We start from the raw sequence: 13,838 nt of genomic DNA, 5'->3' as shown, positions 1-13,838 counted from the left end.
CACAGTTCAAAAGCATCAATTCTTGTGTGCTCAGCTTTCATTATAGTTCAACTCTCAAATTCATGCATGACTACTGGAAAAACCATAGCTTTGATTTGATAGACCTTTGTTGGCAAAGTAATGCCTCTGCTTTTTAAATGAAATTTGAATGGAAAATATCTCCTATGCATTTTGAGAATTAATAATACTTCCAAAATTACAGAAATTACAGAAAAGAAAAAACCTTCCAAAGTTAGAAACTGTCTAAATTTGAGGTATAAAATGAATATTCATTAAAAATATGAAATACTTCCCAAATTTTAGAGTCATCCTTGCACAGGGGCCATGCTAATCTTCTTTGTATAGGTCCAATTTTATCATACGTGCTGCTGAAGTGAGCACTAGACTTAATTTTTCTAATTATATATTTGTCTATACTGGTATGATTTGTGTGTGTATGTGAGCAAGTGTATGCATGCTCTGGTATTTAATTTAACTTGTTTTACTATCATAAGTGTTTTACTTGTTCTGGAGTTGCACTTGATGAAAAGCACTAAAATAATTTATATTATAAGTTTTGTGTATACTCTGAGACTTCAGAATATTTCATCTATCTTTACCCAATTCTAAAGTGATGAACTAGAGATAATTTTTAATTATTTTAGTATTTTAGTAATTTCCTTTTTATTTAAGTGTAGTTGACATATTTTACATTAGTTTCAGATATACAACAGAGTGATTTAATATTTTTATAGATTATAATCCATATAAAGTTATTATAAAATATTGGCAATATTCCCTATGCTATACCTTATATCCTTGCATCTTTTTTATACTAATTTCTTAATAGTCAGTCCTCACGGTCTTAAAACATGAGATCACTTGCCATTAGAAAACTCTGTTTTCGAAGTTTAGCATCTTGTTTTTTACCACATTTTAAAACATATTTAAAATTTTTGCATTTTAAAACATTCATGTTCATGTATTAGCTTCTTTAAACTATAGTTGAAAGGGAATATTTATGTTTGTTACATTTTGCATAAGCCTCTCTCCCTCCCCCCCTCTCTCCAAAGGAAAGCAGGAACAGAAGTCAAGAGGAGAAAAGTAATTGACCCCTTGACCAAGTTGTTCTGTTTGGTGAGGTTGTACCACATTGCCCTTGTGAGGTTTACAGTAAGAGCGGAGCAGAGGTCTGGACTAGAGGGACTAACAGTGTTAGGATCAAAGGACTAATTGTCTGTTTTCTTGAAGCTAGGGTTATTGGCAGCTGCCATTATACCATCCATGCTGCTGTCACCCAGCACAGCCAACCAGCATGCACTAATTGCAGTGGCCTTTTCATCAAGTAAGATCATCCCACTAAACACAAAGAGCTGTCTTTCCATTAGCACAGACAGTAGCTAGCTAGATCAGCTGGGCTCCTTGAGTATGATTGGACTGTCATATTGTTATGATTTGTTCAAGTTTAGAGCACTTAGCAGATACCCTTCTCACCTCTCTTTGTACCTGAATACTATAACCTGACTGCCCCTATCATTTAAGAGGGTACTATAGCTTTTCAAAGTTCAGCAGCGCACAATCGCAGGCAGGCAACTGGTTCCTGACAAGAGATCAATACTGTCCTTCCGAACGCTGGAGTCAAGCTGCTGGGTCTGTCAGAGGGATGTGAGCTGTAATTGGATCATGGATGCTGCGAGTCATCTGAGCTTCCCTTCAGCACTGTCACAGCTGTCAGAAGCCATCCCTTTGTACAGCTGTCACTGCGGGAGGGTTGGGGCTCTTTTTCCGTTCTAACCCAATGCAAATGTCCACTTAGCAGATGAATATTGAAGATATTAGACACTTCTTTATGCCTTTATGCAAAATAAAGATCTGTGTCATCTGTGAATTTCATGGAAATAAGTTGCAATTTATTCACTGTGAGAAAAGTGAAGTGAAGCCTGTAAAAATGAGAAATTATTTGGTTCAGGCTATTAAAAAAAGGAATATTTTACAGAATAAACAACAATATGCATATATTTTTCTTGAGATGGAAAAACTAAAACTGTGCAGTATTTAGAATGGTCACCTGATATTTAGATAGTATGCATATATATAGATAATACATATATATATATATATCTTTTGCTTCATGTACATTTTCAGAAAAAGGATGAATCTTGAGTAGATTTAAGTCCTTTAAATCATTAAAATTTATTGATAAATATAAACCCGGTATCTATTTTAAAGTGCCAATACAATAAGTTTTAGGGAATACAGTTTTATTTAGAATCAGGTCAAGAAGCCTCAAAAAAGTTTTTAAGACAGGACAGGCAGTCTCAATAAAAACAAGTATGATGTTTTCATCACAAAAATCTTTCTTCCTAAGTTATTACAAATTAGGTAAAAAGATATGTCCATAGCTGGCAAAATAATCACATAACCAATAAGTGGCTTCTTTTAATTTTAGTCAATTTTGCTCTTGTTTAAAGTACAGAGAACAGTCAATAGAAATACATTATATTTTACTGTTCCTATTCTTATAACGCTGTATTTTTAAAAATAATGATTAAGTCCTAGATTTGTACAACTTGAGTTATGCACACTTGCAACATGTAGTAAACGTGAAGAACTTTCACCAATGTGGTTTTGGCAATTGTATTTTTAATTCAGGAAATTCCTTTCACAATATTGCAATTGATCCACGAATTTCTCTTGGCTATTCTAGAATAAAGTACAATCTTAACTTAAAAAATCATTTCTTCCCGTCTCGCTAAGCTGATGTCAGAATCATTTTTTGGATGGAAGACAGGGTAATTTTTGATCTGGGTGGCTGACTTCCTTTTTCTTGAGGTCCAGACCACATACCACCTTCTCTGTCAAGCAGGCAGCCTGCACCAGCCCAGTGACAGAGTAGCATGAACCTTATTTTCCAATATCTAACCTTAGCATTCTGTCACCCACCAGGGTACTCACTGGGTCAGCCCCTCAAGTATCCAAACTTTTTCCCTCCATCTGGCATTACGAGGTGACCTTTACCTCATTTGCAGTGGCTCAAGTTTTTTTGGATGCTAAAATTAGTGGTTGCCAAGATCAAAACATAGGCATTTGACCTGCATTGTGGGGTGTGAAAGGGAACCAACTATAAGAAAATGCACAATCATTTAACAGACAGTGTGTTTGAAGTGATTGTAATATATGCTAATCAGGATAAGAAGTATTGCAGTTCCCCTTGCCTCAATAAGCATTTTTCTTTTAATATGATATTACATTTACAAGAAGCAGGATAAAAATCCTAAGAATATTAAAGTGTTTTACTCCTACAAAATGAATTATTTAGCAATCAAATCTTAGTTGACTATTACTGGTTATAGTTAAATGATCTTCAGTAGTTACCTGGGCAGAGAATATAAGAATGAAGTAAAAATTTTAAACTTTGTTCTTAAAGGTTATTCTTCTGTGATGATAACTGTGAACTTTATATGCAACTCCAGTGACTCAAGTAGGCACTCTCTCTCTCTCTCTTTTTTCTTAAACATGGTTTATGGCTAATTACATCAAAGATCCAAAACAGTCTTTTTTACATTTGCATTAATAAGGGTGTCATATGACCACGTTGAAGCAGAAGTATACATCAAAGGTGGATTAAAGGTTGGTTAAGCATCAAACCATGTTCCATATGTAAATTTATAGCAATGATGTGCTGTAGAAAGATAGCTTACCCTCTATTTCTCTGCTACTAAATAAAATTAAAAATTCACAACTCTGGTTTATGGGATTTTAAATGAATTTGATCTCTCTTTTGGGCAGGGCAAATAAGTGTTTTGTGATGTATTATTTTATAAAAAAAAAAAAAAAGACCATCGTTCTGGCTCATTTAATTTTGCAAGTGAATGATCTAAGATTAACTACAGACTAGTCAGTGCAGTTTAAAAGCTGAAAGCAATTTTCAGCCATAGATGGTAATGCCACATTCAGTCCACAACCGAATGACTCTAAATGACTAAGATTCGAGGTCTTTGTATATGACCACAGGGCCTGATAAAGCCATAGGAACACAGTAAAAGCACAAAAATAGTTCCAATTTATTTGGTGCCATCACCTTAATGAGATTAATACAGACGTGTTCATGTGCCTAATTGGTGATTTTGTTTTAACTAGTAATGAAGGATTAAAACTTCAGGCAACAGGCTGCTTGCTGAAAAGAGGATTTAAGAGGAAAAAAAGATTTTAATTATAAAAGGGAAGCCTGTGAAATATACCACTACAAAGTTCATAGTAATTCTTTTTAAAAAATGAACTGATTAAAATGGATAGCTTGGATTTTTCCTGCCATTTTGGGAGAAAGGGTGATTTCATGAGCAGAACCACATACTGATTTTATTTACCAATAGACCCTTTGGCATACAAGAACATGTAGAACTGTTACTTCCAGTGAAAAAATGTTAAAACTGAAAAGCATTGGCCCTTAGGGTACTATGGAATTTAGAGTATGTAGAATTTTATTCTAATTTATTTTTTAATGATTTACTACAACTGGATGACCTGTGGCTAGCTGTCCTACTAAATCCCACAGCATCCCAGTAAATCAGAGCTTTTTTGCAGAAACTTCACCTACAACTTGCAATGGGTTTGCTCCCTTCTAAGTCTAGTTGTAACCATTTAAATGCTAACACTATTAAGCATGCTGCCAAAACACAAACACTCAGCTTGAGTCATTAAAATTTAATTATAAGGGGGCAGCTGAGCCCAGTTTGAGTTTTGAGTCTGAAAAATATTATTTAAAAAAACAAAAACAAAAGCTAATAAAAACAAAACTACCCAACCAAACCTATCAGCATCTGTCTATACTGGCCCAGTGAACTATAGTTAAATAAAATTGGAGGCTTTTTTTTTTTTTCAGAGTGCAACATCTAATCCTCACACTAAAACATATTTCGATAATTACTTATCTATCCTAACACAAAGTGGGCCATTGATTTGCCTCGTCATTGGTGGTGGGTTATATAATCTCTGCTTTATAAAGTCTTGTGAGCATGTTAATTTTGTCTCTCAGAACAAATAGTAAAATAAAGGGACTATATCCTTCCACTGCCAAATGAATAAAACAATATTATCTAGGTTATTCTTTTCTCCATGAAACTTTGGCCAGTGCAAAGACATCTTTTTGATTATAAAAAAAAAAACCCCAAAAAACAGAAATGCAAGAATTTGGTCTTTGATGTTCTATTACAAACCACTTTAAAAGGACTCTGGGTAGTGATACAGTGCAGTGTAAGATGCTACCTTCCCAGAGAATGAAGACCGAAATATATTTTACATTTCTTGTCAGATTGAACTTTAAGACATCCTGACTGCTTTCTCTATAATTTAAACATCACAGCCAAAATGGCAACATGCTTTGTTCAGTTCCAGTTGTGTGGAGTTTTAGTGCTTCATTGATTCAGAGGAAGGCTGAGGCTGGCACGGGGAGCAGGGCGACGGAATCACACTCTCAGTGCAGCATGTCAAGCCATTATATCTGGGACCAGAATGTCACCGTGGTCTCAATGGTTCGTCAGCTGAAGGATATGGTTAACAAATGTAAAACCAAACTTCAGAGGAGCTGGTTTTCTGTGCTAAGTGATCTGTATTCCCTCTGAATTTACTTTCCCCTAACCCCGTGAAATTAACAGTACTTTCTGACATTCGACCCCCTGACCTCACACATAATAAGAATTTAAAAAGCACCATGCATGAGTGTGTCTCTGTAATGCAAAACTGGGAAAAATGACCATGTCACAGTTTTATTATACAAAACCTTCTCAATCTCCATTGCATGCTTCATATATGAGTGCTCAGTTTAAAGTTATTATAAAGAAAAACACAATTTTAAGAGTCATAATTCACTGTTCGTGACTTTTATAGACAATAAATTGTAGCAAATACATATTGCTACCAAAAAGCTTTGTACTCCATTAATGCAGATATTTACCAAGATGAGTGTTCAAAATAGTCCCCTAGAAGACTGATGGTTCAAAGGAAGGGGCTTCCAGGGAGCTGGTTACCAAGGGTGCAAGTGCATGCACAATGTGTAGGTCTCAAGGTTTAAGAGGCAGAAGCAGGGAAGTGTTATGTGGAAATGATTTTGTGTTATCAGGCTCAGGGGATGACAGCATACAAGAGTAAGAACAAGCTGCTATGTGGCTTTTTCTTCACTGTGAAGTAAAGATTGGCAGCTGGAAGTAAGGCTTACAGACAGACCTGCACACAGGACCTCTTCACCTAGGACTCATAATCACTACTCAAAGGAAAATGCATTTACCAGGGAAAAGCGGCTGTAGCCATCAGAAGTGTTCTTAAAACACCACTTAAATATCACTTTATACGCTATTACTTGCAAACTGTGGCTTCGTATTAAATTATACTTGCATAGGCTTTTGCTTAGGTGCTGATAATGCTTTTGAGGTTGCATTGGTGAAGAAGAATTTAGGCTGCTTCACAAGAGACGTGACCAGAATACTCCATGCTGCTGACAGTGACAGGGTGAAAAATTGCAGAACTGTACTTTCTTTCCCCATATAGATTGTAATTTTAATTGTCATTGTGGCCCTTCTGTTTTAATTATGGGACTTCTTTGATATATACCAGGACATCGTATTGAATGAAAATATGGTGCTATAATAGTCTCTTTATAATTAATGACCACATGTAGATCTTGGTGCATAAAAGGGAAGGAATAAATGAACAATTTATTTAACTAGGTTTTGGATTTCTTTCTGTCTTCCAGTGAATATAAAATGATCCTGGGGTTTCTGAGAATGTTTGATATAAGAACTGCACAGAATATATAATAAAATTACTTTAGACTGGATTACAAAACATATTATGTTTTAAAATGTCCTGCCCCAAAATAGTAAAAGGTATCTATTTACCACATTGCTCTCATAACATTTCATCTGAAACCCCCCAAAAATAATAATAATAATTTAAATTTATTTGCATGTATATTTTAAATGTGTATCTTTTTAGATTTTACCTGTGGTATTGTTAATTCTTACAGGTAAAATGAGGGTTCAAGAAAGAGACTTTTGAAGCTTGATTCACCAAGCTGCAAAAAAAATAGAATAGATCCAAGCTACATCTTCTCTCTGAAGGAAGAATAATTTTTTCTCAGTTACTACTACTAAACAGAAGCTGTTTTTCTACAAATCAAAAATAAGTAGTCCCTTCATAGGCAATTTAAATGCCCTGAGAACTGTGAAGAGGAAACCAAAAAAGCACAGCAAAGGCTTAACATTGTTCTCAAACTATCACATAACAAGCTTACCATAAAGAACTCTGTGACAGGAATATGCTGGGCTCATATACATTTCAAGAGAGCCAGAACTCTGTGGATTTCTGGAAAGCAGACCTATTTGTCCAGGGTCTGTCACTGTAAAGCAAGAAAATGCCCCCTGACAAGCTTCTGCTAATTTTATTGTGGCATGGGGTCCTGTGCATGCATCCTCTACAGTATGACTGCAGCTCAATTGTAGAGCACGAGGAAATTGGATCGGCAGAGACAGGGACTACCCTGGGGTCAGCTGTGACCATGCCACTTCCATGTGATGTCTAGTTGGGGTGATGGTGTGTAAATAAACGTGGAGAATTGCAAATCTTGTCATGGCCACGCAGAACAGCTCAAGCATTTAAAGATGGTTGCCCGCAAACCTAACTGGAAGGTGGTTGCTCTGTGTGGTGGCTGAGGAAATACTCAATTCCTTGCCGGAGTCTTCTTCTTGACATATCTGAAAGTACTGACCGAGCATCATGTTGCTGAAGGGATTAATCACTAAATAGTTTTTCACTGTAGTGGAAAGTAAAGAAACAAGCTAATCATGTTTGAATATTGTGCTTTTAGAGCTACTGTGCTGATATCAAGGACACTTTTTATTTATATTATCCTACTCTGATTTATTTGTTTTTTTTTTAATGAGGTGAAGCATCTTAATGTTTTACTGTTTATTGAATTTAGCACATTAAAGTTCTATGAGTTCTTGTCATTATTATGAACTTTCCTAATGTTAGAAAATAAAATATTATAGAATTCACATTTTCTGCTTATGAATCTAATTTTATTTAAATACTACTTACAGTACTCATTAAAATATACTTAGGTCTTCCTTCCTTCAACCCATAAGATGTATTTTGTACCAGTTTTGCATTTAGACATATCTGTTTTTCTGTTACTTTTCCCACATGACAATTACCTTTCATTACAAATTTATAAAATCATTTACATTTTAGCAGTTTAAATGTTTCTGCTGACATTTTGTAACTATTACCCTCTTCTAGAATGGCATATGTTCAGGCAGTTAATAAAAAATTAAATGGAATAGCACTAGACAAGGTGAAGCTTTGTATCAGAGTGTTCTCCACATTTCTGAAAATACCATCTTTGTGTTGCAAACTGTGAAGTGAGGTTAGGGCTGTGCCAATATGTGTATTTGTCACAACTGTCACAGAGACCGCGAACTAGCCAATCACACAGGCCTTAATTAGACAGTTATATTTTGCTTTTTAGAAATTGTCCTCATGTAAAATGGTGTCTATGACTCAAGGAAGGTGCTGGGAGCTGAGAGGGCAAAGAATGCCAGCAGAAAAACACTTTGATTTCTTTGTGGAAGATTTATTAACTGCTGTATGATTTCTTAAATATAGAAATAAAATATATACGAGAAATTGTATAAATTTAGCAAGAAAAAAAAGGCAATATAAGGATTACTGAAATAGCAATAGGCTGAATTAAACATTACCATAGTGTAATATGCTTTCATATGGATTTTGAAATTATAAATTAAAAAATTTATAAAACAAAATGAGTATTCAAATAGTGAAGAGATCATAGATGGCTTAAAAATCTTTATATAAGTTCACAATTTTGACATTGGCTTTATTTGAAAAGCAAATTATCTGTTACAATTTCAATTAGCTATTACTGAAGGTATATCACATATTTTTGTCAAATATTATTTATGCTTTTATATTTTTGAAAAATTACAGAAGCACCTATATAGCATAATTCTATAGTTTTTCAGAAAATAAATCAGGGTCCTTCATACTGAAAGTAAAATATACTGAATATCTTGCCACATTTTTTATTTTAATTTTTATCATATATTTATACACAGTTATAAAGTTTCATGGAGAATGAAGTAGACAAAAATGTATCAGTAAAATTGTGCAGTTATTATACCTTTGTCTGCATTTACCTTGTCTGTTAAAATGACACTAATATACTCTTTTACTGATATTATCATCATATAGTTTTACATTTTGAAAATTAGAAATCGAAACTACATTTACCTTTTAAGTAATAAGTCATCAACACACTGATAATTTTTGCCAGCAATATTGCCTTTTGATAAAAATATGATGATTTTTATAATCTTGAATATATGTAGATAAGCATGGTTTTTAAAATATTGTGAAAATTATTATAAACTTTTTTTTTTTATGTGATTTCATAGGTCTTAAGGTTTTTAAGCTAATTTCAACCAGTGTAGAAATACTTTGGGTTTCTGGAACCTGAGGGGGGAAAGCCCTAAAAATACCAATAAATGAAAGCTACACAAAATCATGAAGAGCACTTTCTAAGAAATTAATAATTTAAATGGAAGATTTAATTCTCTAATTTAGATGAAAGAAATGTAGTTTATTTGTCTGTTTTTAACAGTGGAAATTTCATGTACATTAAAAGCAAAAAAAAAAAAATCTATTTTGGGGTAACTTGCACAGTTCATCCCATTTTAAATCTTTATTCAATAGGCATATCATAGAAGTTTTAACAGTCATAGCAGATTAACCTTGCCTGTGCTTTTGGAGGCTAGTCATCTGATGAATTTACATGCAGCTGGATGAAAATGCTATTTGGAGAGAGATTGAGAGTTTATTTGATTAAATCCCTTTCTCCACTACCTTGACCTCTTTCTTGTGAAATAATCAGAACTGTTTAGCAAGAATATTCAGGCATTAATAATGAATTGCTTTTGAGCCGATTTATTCTGCATGCAACAAACCCATTGGTGTCCCTGCTCTTTTCTTTTTTTCTTTTGTAAATAGCACTTTATTTAATGAACACAATGATTAGAAAGAGTAAGAAACATATCTTTGAGGAGTTTTGTTTAATAATTTGTAGTCTGTTTTGCTACTTGTAGTTCTAATTGCTATGTTTTCACTTTCCTCTTCTTCCAAATACTGCCTGCCCACAATTTGTACAAAGGTGGGATGCATTAGGCAGGACCAAATGCTTCAGGATGATAGGATGGCAGCTACTTGATTTATCCTCACCAACTATAAGGGTGGTTTTGAGAATTTATGCATACTACGATGTTAAATAGTGATTCCATTGTTTGTGCAATTATCAGATTGCAGTTATTTTTCTGAACAACTATTAGATCATTTTCCATAGAATTTTTTATTTTGAAGACTCATTATAGATTATCTAGTAGTGCAAGCTATTTCTTTTTTAAGAGAAAGAAATTTATCTGCAAGGAAATTAATTAATTCTCTATCTTGTGCAGCTAGACTTGTGTTGATACCAAATCCACTTTGGGTTAGGAAAAAGGGCAAGGAATGTCTGTTCTCTTCTTCCATTTGAAATATAGTTGAAGGACAAGATAGTCACACATAAAATGGCAATTAGCAATTAATGTTAGTTGCTGATGAAGGAAATAGGAACTCTTTACCTTTCAAGTTAAGAGGAGGAATTTACCTCCTGCGCATCTCCCTGGAGTATTACTGGATGAATTCCAGGCTTTATTTGGCAATAAAACATTGGTCAGTGTTTGGAACAAATGATAACCTTCAAGTGTAACTTTGACATGAAGTAATAGGAGCAAGTGGAAATTTTTAAAGTGTGGTGTATATTTAATACTTTTGATACTTGAGTGTGGCAGATTTGCTGTATACACACCCTACTGTACCATCACCTATTATAAGGCTACAGTATCTTGTCTTTATACTAAATTAAACTTCATTATAATTTGTTTCTTAATAATAACATGCACTTGACTATAATATGTAAAATGCTTGGCTTTCATGAACAACTCTATGGAAAAGCTGTACAGTATCTAATTTGCATTTAGCAATGATGTTACATTTACCATATACTAAACTGTAGAAAATCTAATCTAACATCATAATTTAAAATAATAGTTTCCAGGACTTTACAAGTAAGATACAAGTCAGATTACAATAACACATTGTACTATTTCTGTTGAGTAAAACAGAATTGGCTCATTATTTTTTCCCTCAAAAGTATTCAGGAAAGACTTAATTCTTTAATAATGAGAAAAGCAGTACATTGAGAGGGAAAGACCATTTAAATTGTCATAGGTGGGTAAAATTTTTCTTTTTTGATCGTAAGTAGTCATTTTTGGGGTCTCTAATCATATCATTAGTATGCTAAGTTTAGGGGAGAGGTTTTATGACACTCAAATGACCTGCTAGCAATCCTGTTGTAAAGACCAGGTATCTGGTTTTCAAAAATGTCTATGTTTTAAATTACTAAGTACTGCATACTTCAAAAATTCACAATCAAGAAAAATAAAAAATAAAACATTTCTATAGTGATATCTAAATTTATCCACTCTCAAACTTTTGTTATATTTTTTGATGTTTCATATCTTATAAATACTATGTAGTGTTGCAAATTTGATGCTTAATTTGACTATATGGATTTGAGGGTAGGATTTTTTAATATTGATGCATACATTTTTGAAGATTTCTAAAAAATGTAAAATATATTCAATACATATGTGAACGCTGCTGCTGCTGCTAAGTCGCTTCAGTCGTGTCCAACTCTGCGCGACCCCAGAGACAGCAGCCCACCAGACTCCCTGATCCCTGGGATTCTCCAGGCAAGAACACTGGAGTGGGTTGCCATTTGAAAGTGAAAGTGAAGTCGCTCAGTCCTGTCTGACTCTTAGCGACCTCATGGACTGCAGCCTACCAGGCTCCTCCGTCCATGGGATTTACCAGGCAAGAATGCTTGAATACTTATGTGCAATTAACTCTAGAGTACATGTTGGAAAACACTATCTTACCACCAAGAATTGTATGATGTATATCAGGAGCAACATTTTTACATTTAATTATAGGAATAAAGTTAGTGGCATAAGAGACTGAAAACTGCAGCACCTAAGGAAAGAGGTCATTTTTAACAGAGGATCAGAAAATCCTTCATGGAGAAAATTTTATTTTAGATCAGGCTGAACTTCAGTTCAATTAAACCCAGAAAGCATTTAGTACCACCAACCATGATATGCCCTCGGTTTGGAAGGAACTTATAGATACAATAAGGATACACTGGAAAGGACAACAAATTCTATCTGAGCTGTCAGAATAAGCCTCATGACAGAAGTTGTATTTGACCGAGATCTCAGTTAATTGAGATAAAAAGAGAGGTGGAAGCATTTTGAGATGAATGAAAAGCATAAAAAAAGAGAAAGAATTAGGGTGTGAAAGGCCATGTGTCTTCTGAAAAGAGAAGACTTGCCAGTGTGGCTGAATCATAGGAAAATGGAGCACAGAGATAGCTGGTGAAATAAGAATGGAAATTGGGCTTGAAGCACCTTGTAGGTCTGAGCAGCCAAGTGACAACCTCTGTCCTGATTTCTTTTCTTTTCCTTTTTCTTTTTTTGTCTCCATTGTTTTTTCTCTTCCAGGAAAACAACCTTGACAGTTCTTGCTAGACCTCAGTTAGAATGGGAAAGAAGGGAAAAATGAAATTTAACTTCAGATTGAGGCAAAGTCATCAGCTAGAAATAGGCTGAGAGCAATCTTAACTTCTAAATGATATTATGCCTCTGACAACATTTGTCCTGAACAATTCCAGTGCATTCTTTGTTTCTAATTAATTAGACAATAATAGGAACTAGAAATCTTGAGAAATTTAGATGACAATCCTTGTAGCTAAGAAAATCCACATCTTCTTATTCCCAAATTATGCAAGTCAATTTTAGAGTAAATTAAATACCCAGTTTATTACTCTACCTCCCTTCAGCTTTACTCCATAAACAAATCTTTAGTGAGTAGGATGTAAGTAACTTCTTTTTTAAGAGCTGTCTCAACTCTTGGGCTCTATCTGTTTCCTGATTCTATCAAATTCTGCATGTCAGTGAGGAGAAACCACAGCAAATTAAATTAATTTTATTCAATTTTTATATTATTTAAAAAACTATAGTTTGATGGATTGATCTTTTTGTTTCTCTTACAAATAAATTTTAACTTAGAAACTAAAATCAATAAAAATATGCAAAAATTTTAACAAAATGTTTAAAAGAATGATATCCTCTTGAAGCATGCTTCATGTTTATATCGGATGCAAATATTTCTAATTTAAAGCAATATCTTCATCTTATTCAGAAAATGTATGAAGCATATCTCAATCATGAATTAGATAAAGCACTAACTCTGTAACAATCATATTGGGAAACACTATGTTTTAGCTACTTATTATTCCATATTACTCAATTCTGTGTAAAAATGTTTCACTCCTCCTTTGGATAGTCTGCAAGAGTAAAATCTTGGGAAGACATACTTCCAGGAGCTAATGTAATTGAAAAAATGAGAGAAACATATAAAAATATACACATTACCAACAATTTCAATTTATCTCCTTTCTCTAAATACTTATTGCCAAATTAACTTTGAATTTAATTAAATTCTAATGAAAGTTAAAAATGTTGAAATAATAACATTAGAAAAAAAAAATAGGTGATCTGACTAATGATGAGCTAAACCAAGCTCCTTAATGCTCAAAATAGTTTGAAATTTTAGAATGTTTAAAGAAATGTTTTATCTATACTCTGCACAATCAGGAGGAGGTTGGCAGGACATATTAGAACATTGTTTTA

The 13,838-nt window shown here is 33.7% G+C and overlaps 1 non-coding gene across 1 annotated transcript; it reads right to left on the bottom strand.

The window, feature by feature from the left end:
• Positions 1–274: 274 nt before the first annotated feature.
• On the bottom strand, positions 275–381 carry LOC136165670 (U6 spliceosomal RNA). The gene has a single exon (XR_010662674.1). It is a non-coding gene; the product is annotated as a U6 spliceosomal RNA (small nuclear RNA).
• Positions 382–13,838: the final 13,457 nt, after the last annotated feature.

This window comes from Muntiacus reevesi, chromosome 3, assembly GCF_963930625.1.
Source record: "Muntiacus reevesi chromosome 3, mMunRee1.1, whole genome shotgun sequence".
Lineage (NCBI taxonomy): Eukaryota > Metazoa > Chordata > Mammalia > Artiodactyla > Cervidae > Muntiacus > Muntiacus reevesi.
The sequence above is the reverse complement of the archived record's forward strand: the minus strand, read 5'-3'. Positions and strand labels throughout refer to the sequence as shown.